General features: G+C 39.5%; 1 protein-coding gene across 2 annotated transcripts in view; it reads left to right on the forward strand.

Moving 5' to 3' along the window:
* The window catches only part of RASGEF1B (RasGEF domain family member 1B), a 578,310-nt gene that overhangs the window by 340,410 nt on the left and 223,999 nt on the right, over positions 1-13,901 (forward strand). The window lies entirely within an intron of this gene.

Raw genomic sequence — 13,901 nt, forward strand, 5'->3', positions numbered from 1 at the left:
GTACCACTCTCCTCCTGTTTTTCCATATGTCAGAAACACAATGGGTAATGACATCCTAACTATTAGGTGACAAATTGCTGCAAAGCCCATGAGGCCTATTTTCAAATTGTAAATTGCTGATCCATCACAAACGTTCTATTTAGTGGTGTACTGGGCATTATTTCCATTTGTACCTATGGAAACTGCACCACATCAGCATCTTTAGATGCTACAAACCTATTTTTTTTAGTGAGATTAAAAAAGGGAACAAATGGGCAATCTGGAAAAATCTTATTTTGTTTGTTTGCTTTAGAGTATGAATAGGAGTTTAGAGTATGAATAAGTTAAAACTGCTGCCAGGTAATTTTTTTGCTGTCTGTGTACCATTAGGAAAATTACTTTACTTATTAGACAGTTGTCCCCATAACAGGTATGCAAGTTCGGAGATTTGCCTTACCTCTTGTTTTGGGGACACCTCTACAATTTTGGACTTACCCTTTCTGTTTTGGTGACAATGATCACTAGTACAAATGAAGGGGTGAATTTCGCCAGTGGGTACACAGAAACAAAAGCTTGACAGAATGTCTAAACTTTCCCTACTCTAATTAGAATAAAAAAAGTTTTACCTACACTTTAATTCAAAATTAGTATGCAAAACATAGATCAAAACATATTTATTGGAAGGCAATCATAAAGTGACCCTGCCAAGAGGTCACAAAAATTACATCTGCAGTACCCTGTTAGGAAAGTAACTTTATATTTTTTGGCCAATTTGCTAAAACTTTGCGGATGTGGTTCTTTCCAATACCCCTTTATTACTACTGTGTTCTGATTACTATTGTGTCCTGCAGTGACTGGGGGTCAGCAGGATGAACCTCAGCAGCAAAAAGTGAGACATGCTCTTTGACAAACTAGACAAACTAGAGGAATTACAAAGGATTGCTGTAAAGATCTCCTTTGCTGCTTAAGCAAAGTTTAGTAGACTGTGGCTCACCAGTTCTATTCCACTTATTTTGAAAGCCTTTAAACCACTTGGGAGCAGATGCAAACCACTTGAGATGTTTGTCAAAAAATGGAAGGGTGTGAATGGGAGCTGGTACCTGGAGAAGGTGAAAATGAAGTGTTATTTTGTTTGATTGTAATGCTAATGCAGTGAACATTCCAGAGTCCTGCACCAAACACAAGTAAGAATAGACAGAGTTTGCAGAAATCACATCTGTTGCTGGCCCCCTGCTACTATCCCACTATTTATATGTAAGATTATTAGAGGGCCTAATATCTCTAACTTTACTTAATTACCAATGGGATCTGGGAAACGTAAAGCTATAACCCATCCAAATATGATACTAACATTGTACATATGTGATTATGGCTGCCCAATCTTTACTGAGGTGTACAGACAGAAAGCTGTTGAATAACAGTGTAGGCTTATGGCCAGTAGGGGATGCTAGAAGTGGGGAATAGATTTGGATGTGGGAGAACAGCTGCAATGGGTGGTGTATTTAGGTACAGAGTTTGATTAAAGTGTACTAGATACAGGAAGCTTATGGGAATTGGGGGTGTAAGATGTACAAATTACCTACAGGGATTGGATAAAATTATGGAAACAAGTATGGTACAAGAACAAAATTGTTATCTAATATGGTGTTGGACCACCTTTGACATCCAAGACTGTCTGAATTCTCCTGGGAATTGACAAATATAAGTCTTGTATGGTGGATAATGAAATCTGATACCACTCTTCACTCTTTATGCAAAAATCCGGGTCACAATCCTGAGCAATGCACTTTTGTCTCTTTCAGTCAGTTGACCATGTCGACCATGCTTATGCTTATCAGACGGCATTTGCTGTCATATTCTTTGATACTGTACCTCATGCAAATAAATTGGTAACTTCAGTCACAGAGGCACAGCTAAGCAGGCACCAACAATTTGTCCTCTTTGAAGCTCAGTAAGCGCTGACATGACCCCTTTAAATGCTTGTTAAAGGGGTTGTATGCATTAAGGTGAAAAACCTTCAGTAGTGTAGCTGCACCCCAGAGCCCCCCTTTTACTTACACTGACCCCGATCTTTCCATCGACGAGAACGAGCCCAGCAGCTCCAGCTGCTGTTTTGGGTCCTCATTGGATAGAGTGATAGCAGCAGCCACCATTGGCTCCTGCTGCTGTCAATCAAATCCAGTGACATGGGAGCCGGGGGGCGGGGCTGAGTCCTGCTGTCAATGGGCGCAGCAGCAGGACTAGGGAGTGTGCCCGCACGGGTGTCCCCTTGGAATGCAGGTCTTCACTGGGGGACCCCAGAAGAGGAGGATCAGGGCCACTCTGTGCAAAACCCTTGCACAGGGGAGGTAAGTATAACATGTTTGTTATTTAAAAAAAAAAAAAAGAACCTTTACAACCCCTTTAAGTCTAGGGGTAGCCAAAAACACTTACCTTGGACCAGCTCTGGATGGCTTTAGTGCTTTCCTCCTCTCTCTCCTGCTATCTGAGCTGTGGGCTGTTCCTCAGGGACATCACATACAATCCAGGGCTTTTAACATTGTATTGTATGTGCAGGGGGATAGGAGTGCAATCTACTGCTGCCCTTGATGTTATCTGGCAAATCTATTTGTAAGTGGTGCAGTTTCCTTTACCAAAATTGTATTGAACACACAGTGAACTCATAGTGGGGACTTCAGTATAGATATGGGCTGGAGGCATATGACCTACTTAGGTCAATGCCTCATATAAAGTCCCAAAACACAACATTTTTTTTTCTTTTATAGATATGGGCTGATGATCATTAAAAACAAAATGGAACAGTGGATGTATTATTTCATTAAGTTTTTCTATTATTACTCTCAACCTAAAATAAAAGATAGTTTTGCTGGATGACCCATTGACAGGAAAGCAGCAGGTATTATTTTAAGCTACATCTTAAGGAGCCATAATTATCCTAAAAGCAAACAATACAATGGAAAAGGACAGTCTATCTTCATTTTCCAAGACAAAGGGTGGCCAACAAGACCCAATGGTTATAGAAAGCCCCAAGGTCATATGTGCACTAAACAGACAATCGTTCTATGATGTTCCCTCAGTTCATGTCCTATCTGTCATCTGTATCAGAGAGAATATTTTAGTGGATTTTGACATGCTTGCAGTGCAGAAAAAGTTGGGTACATTGCCCTTAGTGATACATCCACACTTCTATGATCACCAAACACAACGTCAGAGATTTGTGTCAGACACAATAATTTTGTTTTTAATTACAAAATGGTAAAGGTACCCATACTGTATATGAACTGTTTATGTGTAGATATTTGTTGACTTCCTAATGACTGGCATGTGTATGAACCTCCACCTACATGTTGGCTTACGCATGTCATCTTTATAAACTGACCAGGATAAGAACATATCATTGTGCATGGGTCTGTCTAATACGGGTATACTTCTGTATATCTAGATTCCATTGTTCCCTGCATGTTTTGGGAACCAATGTTGAATACCCACGTCTGTCTGATTTTAGTTTTCACTGTGGACAGCCAGATCTGCTGCATTCCGTTTCCTAAGACAACAGAAATTTTATGTAGTCTAATCTGCTCATATATAGGCTTCTTAAGACTGCATTCACATCCCTGTACTAGTTTATCTTGACAAACGTATAACAGAAATATTAAATACAATGAAAATATATATCACTTTGATTATTGCGCAGGAGTTTTTATATGTGCTGTTTGTGAATATGAATTGTGAAAATGTGAATGTTGTGAGTATCCCTTTTAAATACAATAACTTGTATTTAGGTTTACAAGTCCTTTAAGCAGGAGATTACTTATGTTAAGTTTGTGTGCTATGATGTGTGGTCAGTAATGTCAGAATCACTTAGGGTTAAGCAAATAGTGATTTCTTCAAGAGAATTAAGTATGTTAATACTCTGAACTCAATCCTTTTCTAATATACAGTCAGTATGGCCAACTTTTACTGAAATAATCCGTTCAGTAGTCTGACCACCATTCCGTGTGCCATCTGGGATCCTCAAGTGTGTCTTAATCCCCATAATTCCACATAGTCCTACATTATTTTACATTTAGAGCCTGTTAAAATTGAAGGAAAAGAACGCACAGTGGAATGTTTTCAACACAGAAGATTCACAGACAGGAAAATGAGAAGGTGTGATGCTAGAAAATTAAATGTGAACATTGTAGACATACAAAATGTTCAAGTGCATTATACATGGCATCTGCAAATAGATTACAATGTTTTAAGACACCATGACAAGCCCCTGTGTGATTATTGCTGCTATTTGTAGCTTTTATCTGAACTAACAAGGTATTTTGTAACATATTATGGCACGCAACTTCAATGCTTCTATTTTGATGACCCTGTGTCTACTGATGTCTTATTGTCCTGTTCTTTCCTGTTCAAAAGTGAAACCTGGCATGGTGTTCTGCTTCTGTAGACCATCCTCTTCAAAGTTACATGTGTTATATATGCAGAGATGCCCTTATGAATCCCACTGTTAAAATCAGTGCATATTTGACCTAATGTGGACAATCACATCTGACATCAACATACATTCTAGAGTTTAATTTACTTAGATCTTGTAGTTTCCCCATAAAATTCCTTATCATGCTTATTTATTTCATTGAATTTAATCTCCATGGTGTACTGTTTGACTACTTTTACTATCATGAATGTATTTTTAATAAATATTTATCACATATAATTCCTAAAATGTATATAAAGTATTAGAATTCAATAATAATAATTCAATAATAATTTCTAAATCAGTATGGTGCCACATGCTGTGCAACAGTGTAGCTCTTGTTTAAGTAAACCTGAAAAAAACCAAAATGTGCATAATATTATATTAACGCCCACGTATATGGTAGGCTATATAGTGGCATTGTTTTGCTTTCAGTCCTTTGGTAGTTTTTAACACACCTTTCTGTATCCTTCCTTATGTATAAAGTCCCGAAGAAAATTATTTTGAAATGTAAGTGATGGATGGTGTTGAAATAGTATGTTATGATGAAAGTTGGATTCATAAATTCTCTTTCTCCTTCTAATGAGGTCTTGATCTGTCTCAACCACTTACTTCCACCATCTGTAATGATCTACCCAGGCCTTGACTCTGCATTTATAATAATTAGGCTCCTATTTCCTGCATGCTCTGAAAAACTTGTTATATAGCCCAAGGTGCTTCCTGGATCCTGAGCCTGCAGCTGTAAATTAGAGATGGGGGTGCAGTGTTTGGCTTTTTTTATTGTGATGATTGAGAACTCAGGAGCTCTGCAAGTCTCCTAAAAGCAAATATTCTGGAACAATAAGGATTCAAAACAAAACACACCCGTTCCCACTTCTTTGACACTGAACAGCGATGTTTTTTTTTTTTTTTCACAATGAACAGCAATGTTTTCTCGTAAGTAATCTGGGCACTTGTTGAAAGAGTACAATTCTTAAAATTCTTAAAATGGATTGAGAGAAAAAATGGGATGATTCGCGCTATGTGAAAGAGTGAATGTGTGGCTAAATAGTCACATCAAAACCACTAAATGCAACCTGTGTAAGGGAATATATAAACCATATGTGCAATAATATGTTACAATCAGTGCAAAAAAAAATAAATAAATAAATAAATAAAAATGAAGTCCAAACAGATTGAATCTGTTAGAAAATCGTTCTCACATAAAATCTCTTGTGAATGATTAAAAGTGATCCATAAAAAGAACCCAAAAATAGTGAAATGGCAATCACGGGTTTTTCAACTGCATGGAGCCTCAGATGTATGGAACCAATCAGTGCAAACAAATCACAATCAGTGCAAGCAAATGAAAAAATAAAGTCCAAACAAAATGAATCTATTAGAAAATCATTGTGAATAATTAAAAATAGTCCATAAGGAGAACCCGAAAATAGTGAGATAGCAATCACGGGTTTTTCAACCGCATGTGGCCTCAGCTGTATAGAACCACCACCGACAGTAAGAGCCTGGCCGCTTACCAGAACTCCATGACCCCCCGTTACAGAGGGTCTAGAAGGGCTTTTGTGATCCTAGTGGTCCGAACTTTCCAGGAGCGAAGATGGAAATGGAAACTGGAAGGGACATCAGGTGTTGGAATGGAGATAGGTGGGTCCACAAGAAGGGGGCTCAGCCCTCAGCAAAGCAATGTCATCATAGAAGAAAAGAAGAGGAGGGCCGCGTTTTTTTGCGAGGCGCAGCGTAGGGCTGGGCGGTATCGTCGCGCCGCCTCCCACTGTCGCTGTGCATCTAGCGGGACGAGCTATCTGTGGTCATCCGGCCGGTGCCACAGTTTGTTCTTCTATCTGATGATGCTGATTGTCCTATTTTACATGTGAGTGTTTATACTTTTTTTAAAATAAATTGCTATCGGATTTTACACTATGGGAGCCCTCCTCTTCTTTTCTTCTATGATGACATTGCTTTGCTGAGGGCTGAGCCCCCTTCTTGTGGACCCACCCATCTCCATTCCAACACCTGATGTCCCTTCCAGTTTCCATTTCCATCTTCGCTCCTGGAAAGTTCGGACCACTAGGATCACAAAAGCCCTTCTAGACCCTCTGTAACGGGGGGTCATGGAGTTCTGGTAAGCGGCCAGGCTCTTACTGTCGGTGGTGGTTCTATACAGCTGAGGCCACATGCGGTTGAAAAACCCGTGATTGCTATCTCACTATTTGCGGGTTCTCCTTATGGACTATTTTTAATTATTCACAATGATTTTCTAATAGATTCATTTTGTTTGGACTTTATTTTTTCATTTGCTTGCACTGATTGTGATTTGTTTGCACTGATTGGTTCCATACATCTGAGGCTCCATGCAGTTGAAAAACCCGTGATTGCCATTTCACTATTTTTGGGTTCTTTTTATGGATCACTTTTAATCATTCACAAGAGATTTTATGTGAGAACGATTTTCTAACAGATTCATTCTGTTTGGACTTCATTTTTATTTATTTATTTATTTATTTATTTTGCACTGATTGTAACATATTATTGCACATATGGTTTATATATTCCCTTACACAGGTTGCATTTAGTGGTTTTGATGTGACTATTTAGCCACACATTCACTCTTTCACATAGCGCGAATCATCCCATTTTTTCTCTTGCTTACGTTTTGTGTTTGTGTCACATTTTAGATATCGCTGCTTTTTCATCACATTTAGATTTTTTGTAGCGCAATTATTTTTCTTCTTTTCCCTCTTAAAATGGATTGTCTGTTATTTCTCTAAGTTTGACCTCTCAGCAAAATTAGGTAAGGAGATGATGACCTGGGCCATTGATCCATCATTGTCTTTTAGTACAGCTTCAGTGCAATGATACCTCCATGGTTTTTAGATACATTCGGGCATTTAGGCTAGGTTGATACCCTTGTCTGTGGCTCCTAAATTAAATGGCTTAAGTAGTGACTGAATGGAATGTCTTAGTTCACAAGTGGGTGATCATGGGGTAGTGTGGAGTGGCTGTTTGGTCATTGCATGGCTAATTACTTTTACATTGCTCTTCCTGGTGGGCCCCTTTTCAGAATAGTGATTTTAAAGTTGGGAGAATGCTGACATGACAACGTGGTTACTGGTTGATTTTGCATAAATTGCCTTCATCCTTATTGTTAGTTATTGTTTTCACTTTTATTTTCTCCTATAGGAAAAAGTGTATGCAAGTCTTTTTTTTGTTTATATTCAGGAAAAAGTGTATGCAAGTAAAATGTTCTGCTTCTTGCATTACACTTTTACACCCCCAAAATATGAAAAATGAAAAATTACATTTTTGCACATGGTATATCTCTTTAAATTAAATCAACATACAATACTAAGCTTTAGACCTATTTATATATTATTATTATTATTATTATTCAGGATTTATATAGCAGCAACCCTTTGAGCAGCGCTTTACAACATGAGGGCAGACAGAGAAGTTACAATACAATTCAATACAGGAGGAACCAGAGGGCCTTGCTCGTCACAGCTTACAATCTATATCACAGATTTTACAGTTTCCATAAACATAGCTTATGTCAACAAGTTACCACATTGGTTGAATGGTATCATAAATGATCATCAGCTCTTCTACTGAAGTTTGCGTCATGGGGCTTCGCTCTCTGCTATTTTGTTTTAGCATGCTTGACTTGAAGAATGATTCAGGACTGTTGTAGAAGCATTTGTACACAGAAAGTCCAGTAAATGAGCTGAACAAGTCTAACGCTCTTTTGAAAAAAATATTTATCATCTGTAGTTAGTGAACAGTCAAGTGGCAAATAACTTTATTGGAATATTATGCTCTTAGTATTTAGGTAACTAGTGATGTGCAAATCTTTCTAAACAAAGTATTTAGATTTTTCACACTGATCTGCAAATAATAATACAACTAATTAGCTATTATTTTCTGTTGTTTTTTTTGTTTTTTTTAATTGTACGATTTAACACAGAGCTGACAAATCAACATGCTTGTTTTTACAGGAATAAAAAATTTATGAACCCCAATTTATTTGCACAGTTTCCAGTTCTGGCAGGCCAGGAGGGAACTGTATATGGGGGCCAGGAGGGAACAGTATATGGGGCCAGGAGGGAACAGTATAGTTCAGGGGGGCCAGGAGCAAACAGTATAGGGGGGCCAGGAGGGAACAGTATAGGGGGTCAGGAGGGAACAGTATAGTTCAGGGGGGGCCAGGAGGGAACAGTATAGGGGGCCAGGAGGGAACAGTATAGTTCAGCAGGGCCAGGAGGAAACAGTCAAGGGGGGCCAGGAGTGAACAGTATAGTTCAGGGGGACCAGGGGGGAACAGTATAAGGGGTCCTGAAGGGAATGGTATAGTTCAGGGGGGCCAGGAGGAAACAGTATAGGGGGGTCAGGAGGGAATAGTATAATTCAGAGGGGCCAGGAGGGAACAGTATAGGGGGGCTAGGAGGGAACAGTATAGTTCAGGGGGGCCAGGAGGCAACAATATAGTTCAGGGGGCAGGAGGAAACAGTTTAGGGGGTCAGGAGGGAACAGTATAGTTCAGGGGGCCAGGTGGGAACAGTATAGGGGGGCCAGGAGGGAACAGTATAGTTCAGGTGGGCCAGGAGGGAACAGTATAGGAGGCCAGGAGGAAATTGGTGGGCGCAATACTGGCATCTTTAGTAATTTTCCTCATGCAGAGTAGCTCAGGGAAGCTGCTGGAATGCCTGGAATGTCACTGCAATGCCCGGAATGCCGCTGGAATGTCCGGAATGTTCAGAATGCTGCTGGAAAGCTTGATTTCATCCCTCTCTCCACTCTCGTCCCTCCTGAGTGATGTCACACATTCACATGCAGGCACCTGGGGGGGTGGCTGTGATCGGCGTGGGACAGGGATGTCAGTTATCTCTTCACTGCAGCCTGTTAGCTATGCGGGGATGCAATCCATTGTTCATCTGCTTGTGATGAATGGCAGATTGTGGCAGAACGGTTCCACGGAACCCTGGTTGAAAAACACTGGTCTAAAATCTAATGGGTTTAGTTAACTGGTTCCCAACCGGCCACCGCAGTTTTACTGCGGCAGAATGGCTCCCCTGGGCGAGCCGCCATAACTGTATGTCAGCCCTTTAAGACGCTGTGAGTGCCCGGCACCCGCGATCACTTGTGATAGAGTGAGAACCGGGATCTGTGTGTGTAAACAAACAAATCCTGGTTCTCTCAGGGGAGAGGAGACAGATCGTGTGTTCATACTAGGTATGAACACCAATCTGTCTCCTCCCCTAGTCAGCCCCATCTCCCCTACAGTTAGAACACACCTAGGGAACACAGTAAACCTCTTGATCGCCCCCTAGTGTTAACCCCTTCCCTGCCAGTGACATTTATACAGAAATCAGTGCATTTTTATAGCACTGATCACTGTATAATTGTCAATGGTCTCAAAAATGTGTCAAAAGTGTTCAATTTGTAAACTGAGGAAAAAAATTGTTTGTTTTTTTTTTTAAACGTGGAATATTATTTTATAGCAAAAAGTAAAAGATATTCTGTTTTTTTTTTAATTGTCTCTCTTCTTTTGTTTATAGCGCAAAGTATAAAAAAACTGCAGAGGTGATCAAATACCACCAAAAGAAAGCTCTATTTGTGGGAAAAAAAGGACGTTAATTTTGTTTGGGTACAGTGTGGCACGACTGCGCAATTGTCAGTTAAAGGGACACAGTGCCGTATTGCAAAAAATGGCCTGGTCATTAAGCAGCCAAATCTTCCAGCGCTGAAGTGGTAAATTGTAATGCAATCATTTAAGCATTTCTTTAGAATTGACAAACTCATTATATACTCCTAGAGTAAAAATCTAATAACATATTATTTATGGTATTAGGTTTGAACATGCACCACAGACACAGATTTAGCCATTGTGATATATATAACGTCTTTATAAATAAAACCAAGTTTCATAAACAAACAAATATATTGCTTTTTCCCCTACATATTCTTATGTGGTAATGCAGTGTTAATTTTGACATTAAATTTCAATTTTGTTTTATTTAGTCATAGCGTTTTGACTAAAATGCCATTTTAGTTTTAGTCGTATTTTAGTCTTTTGACTAAAATTCCATTTCCATTTTAGTTTTTGTTGTATTTTAGTAGACTAAAATAGTATTAATTTAGTAGACGAAAATATTTTAGTAGAAAAAATTAACACTGATGGCTAGAAATACAAATATTTTGGCAAGTAAAAATAGCTACCTTATATGTAGTCTATCAGTGTATTAAGGTCTTGCCTAAAGTTCAGATGTAATACATTTTTATTACACCTTGCACTGTCTTGTTGAATAAGTCTGGTGTACCATGATGGCGATATGTGTTCATTTTTGCCGCTGTTGTCATTAGCTAGACTGGTAAGGTTTTTAAAGCATGTTTGTAATGAAGTGATAAGGAAAAAGGTAAATTATTTATATTGATATTTTGCTTCCAAAGCCAAAAGATCTCATTATTTTTTACTAAGTAATGAAACATTACTGGACAGATCTGCATATATTTGTGTCATGTTCTCATTTTAGAAAAAAGTAAAGAAATAATAGGTAACTTCCTAAGCTTTTGTTTTGTTAAGAAAGCATCCAACAATTAAGCTTTTACTTAAATGTAAAACAGATTTTTATAATCGTCTGACATAGCTAAAGAACAGATAAGACAGTGAACCTGACCTTTTTTTCATCTCTTTTCTTCCCTGCATTAATCAAGAGTCATAATAAAATAGTTTTATACTGGGATGATTTATTCCACATACTTCAAGGATTCCTACTGTCTACTTCCCAGTAGGGTGCTCCCCTTCACCCACTGCCACCTGTGCTCCTTTCATCTGTCTTGCTAATGCCATCCAGCAGGCTTATGTGGTATTGTCATATCAGACAGTCACAGCAGGGGGGCTTGGAGGGCCTTTGGCTATCCAGTTAAGACACCTTTATGAGTTATCTCTCTCATACTGTGACTCATTATTCCTGACAGTATTGCCTTGCTACACATTTCTCTACACATATGGGAATAAGCCTGACCTCTTACTTTTGCATATAATGGATCCAAAATGTGTAGTCTCCAAATGTCACATTTATGGAAAAGAAAGCATTTTAGCTGATATCAGAGTATAAAATAGAGGATCATTTTAACTGGTTGACACATTAATTTACATTGAGTTAGATCTGACATGACTAAAGCCATCCTTTCTGCACCAAAAGATAACAGCACCAAGGTGCAGGCAACAGAAACTCAGTCTTTAAAAATAAAAGAAGCCAGTATAAAGTATAAAGCCAATGTCTATGTTTCCAGAGTCACAAGGGACCGAATAAGAAGGTATGTTAGCTTTTGGCACTTGGAGACTTGCACTGGTAGCTTTCAGCACAGAAAGTGGTTCCCTACCCTAAGTCACCTTTTCACTAACCTTCCCTGTAACACTAATGCCCCGTACACACGGTCGGATTTTCCGATGGAAAATGTGTGATAGGACCTTGTTGTCGGAAATTCCGACCGTGTGTGGGCTCCATCACACATTTTCCATCAGATTTTCCGACACACAAAGTTTGAGAGCAGGATATAAAATTTTCCGACAACAAAATCCGTTGTCGGAAATTCCGATCGTGTGTACACAGATCCGACGGACAAAGTGCCACGCATGCTCAGAATAAATAAAGAGATGAAAGCTATTGGCCACTGCCCCGTTTATAGTCCCGACGTACGTGTTTTACGTCACCGCGTTCAGAATGATCGGATTTTCCGACAACTTTGTGTGACCGTGTGTATGCAAGACAAGTTTGAGCCAACATCCGTCGGGAAAAAATCCATGGATTTTGTTGTCGGAATGTCCGAACAAAGTCCGACCGTGTGTACGGGGCATCACAGTAATTCTCCCTGTAATTCTAACACTAACCACACTTGTAACTCTAAACTAAATGTTCCTCTAATCCCCGACATGAACCCTTTCTTTAACATTAATAACAGGGTATCCCTGAATCTCCCACTAGGTGAGACACGGGCATATAGGGGATTTTTAGCGTGCCTAGCAAAATAGTACACAAAAAAGCAACGTGCTTAAAAACAACAATATTTATTATACACAGGTTAAAATTAGAGAGTGCAGTTTAAAAACATGAAAAAATGCTGCCAAATTTGTTACACAATCAACAGAGCCAAAGGCATTGGTGGGATCGATGCGTTTCATCCAAATTGGGCTTCTTTAGGATCCACTTGGTGTTCACAATATATTAACCCAAAAAAGCAGATGGAGTGGAAGGTTGATGGGGAGATTAGCTCACAGTAAATATACCAACAGGATGATATCAAGAGAGTTGATAGTTTTCCTTACACAGGAGGATAGCCCAATTTAAACCCCTTACGTCGGGATAATGTGAAGGGAGGGGATGAAATTTACAACCATAGATGGAAACCCCAGAAAAAGCACCAGTCCTACATACAGCCAGGGACTGCCTGTTTGTTCTGAAGTCGGATTTGTTCTGTCCCTGTCGGGAGCGCATCCGCAGAACGGCAGAGACGTCGTTTTTGGATGTTTTCCGATGTTTTTCAACGTCGTTTTCCGCTGTTTTCTGATGTGCCCGCTGACGCTGCCTCCCGTTCGGAAGTAGGAGTCGTCCGCAAGTCGGAGGTTCGTAACTCGGGGACCCCCTGTAGCAACAAGTGCCGCTGAATCAGCCTGGATTAAAAAATGGCAACGTCATTCAGTGGCACTTGTTATTCTGGCTGTATGCAGGGCTGGCAATTTTTGTGACCCTTATGGTTGGCTGGTGGGGTTTCTATCTATTGCTGTGATTTTCACCCCCTCCCTTCACCTTATCCTGACCTACAGGGTTTAAATTGAGCTATCCTCCTGTGTAAGGAAAACTATCAACTCTCTTGATATCATCCTGTTGGTATATTTACTGTGAGCTATTCTCCCCATCAACCTTCCGCTCCATCTGTTTTGTAGGGTTAATATATTGTGAACACCATGTGAATCCGGATCATTTGGATGAATCGCGTTGATCCCACTATTGCCTTTGGCTCTGTTGCCCAAATTTGGCAGCATTTTTACACATGTTTTTATACTGCACTCTCTGATTTTAACCTGTATAATAAATATTGTTGTCTTTAAGCACATCCCATATATGCCTGTGTCTCCCTAGTGGGAGATTTGGGGATACCCTGTTATTTCCATTATTGACTTTTTTGGAGTTGTGCCTTTTTTCTCTTTTTGTACAATATCTCCCATCTCACATTCTAACTCCAACATTAACCCTCCCTGTATCTTTAACACTAACCCTCTCTATAATCCTAGTGAAAAGTATGTCACCAGCATACCAAGGATCTCCAGAATGGGCCCAAAGCTTTATTCAGCAATCACATCATAAATACAGATGTTATTTTTGGAGCCATGCAGTACCCCTTCATCAGGCATGTGACAATCTGATGTCTAATAAAGGGGTCTTGCGTGGCTTCAAAACGT

The sequence above is a fragment of the Aquarana catesbeiana genome, linkage group LG01 (genome assembly GCF_042186555.1).
Source record: "Aquarana catesbeiana isolate 2022-GZ linkage group LG01, ASM4218655v1, whole genome shotgun sequence".
Taxonomy (NCBI): domain Eukaryota; kingdom Metazoa; phylum Chordata; class Amphibia; order Anura; family Ranidae; genus Aquarana; species Aquarana catesbeiana.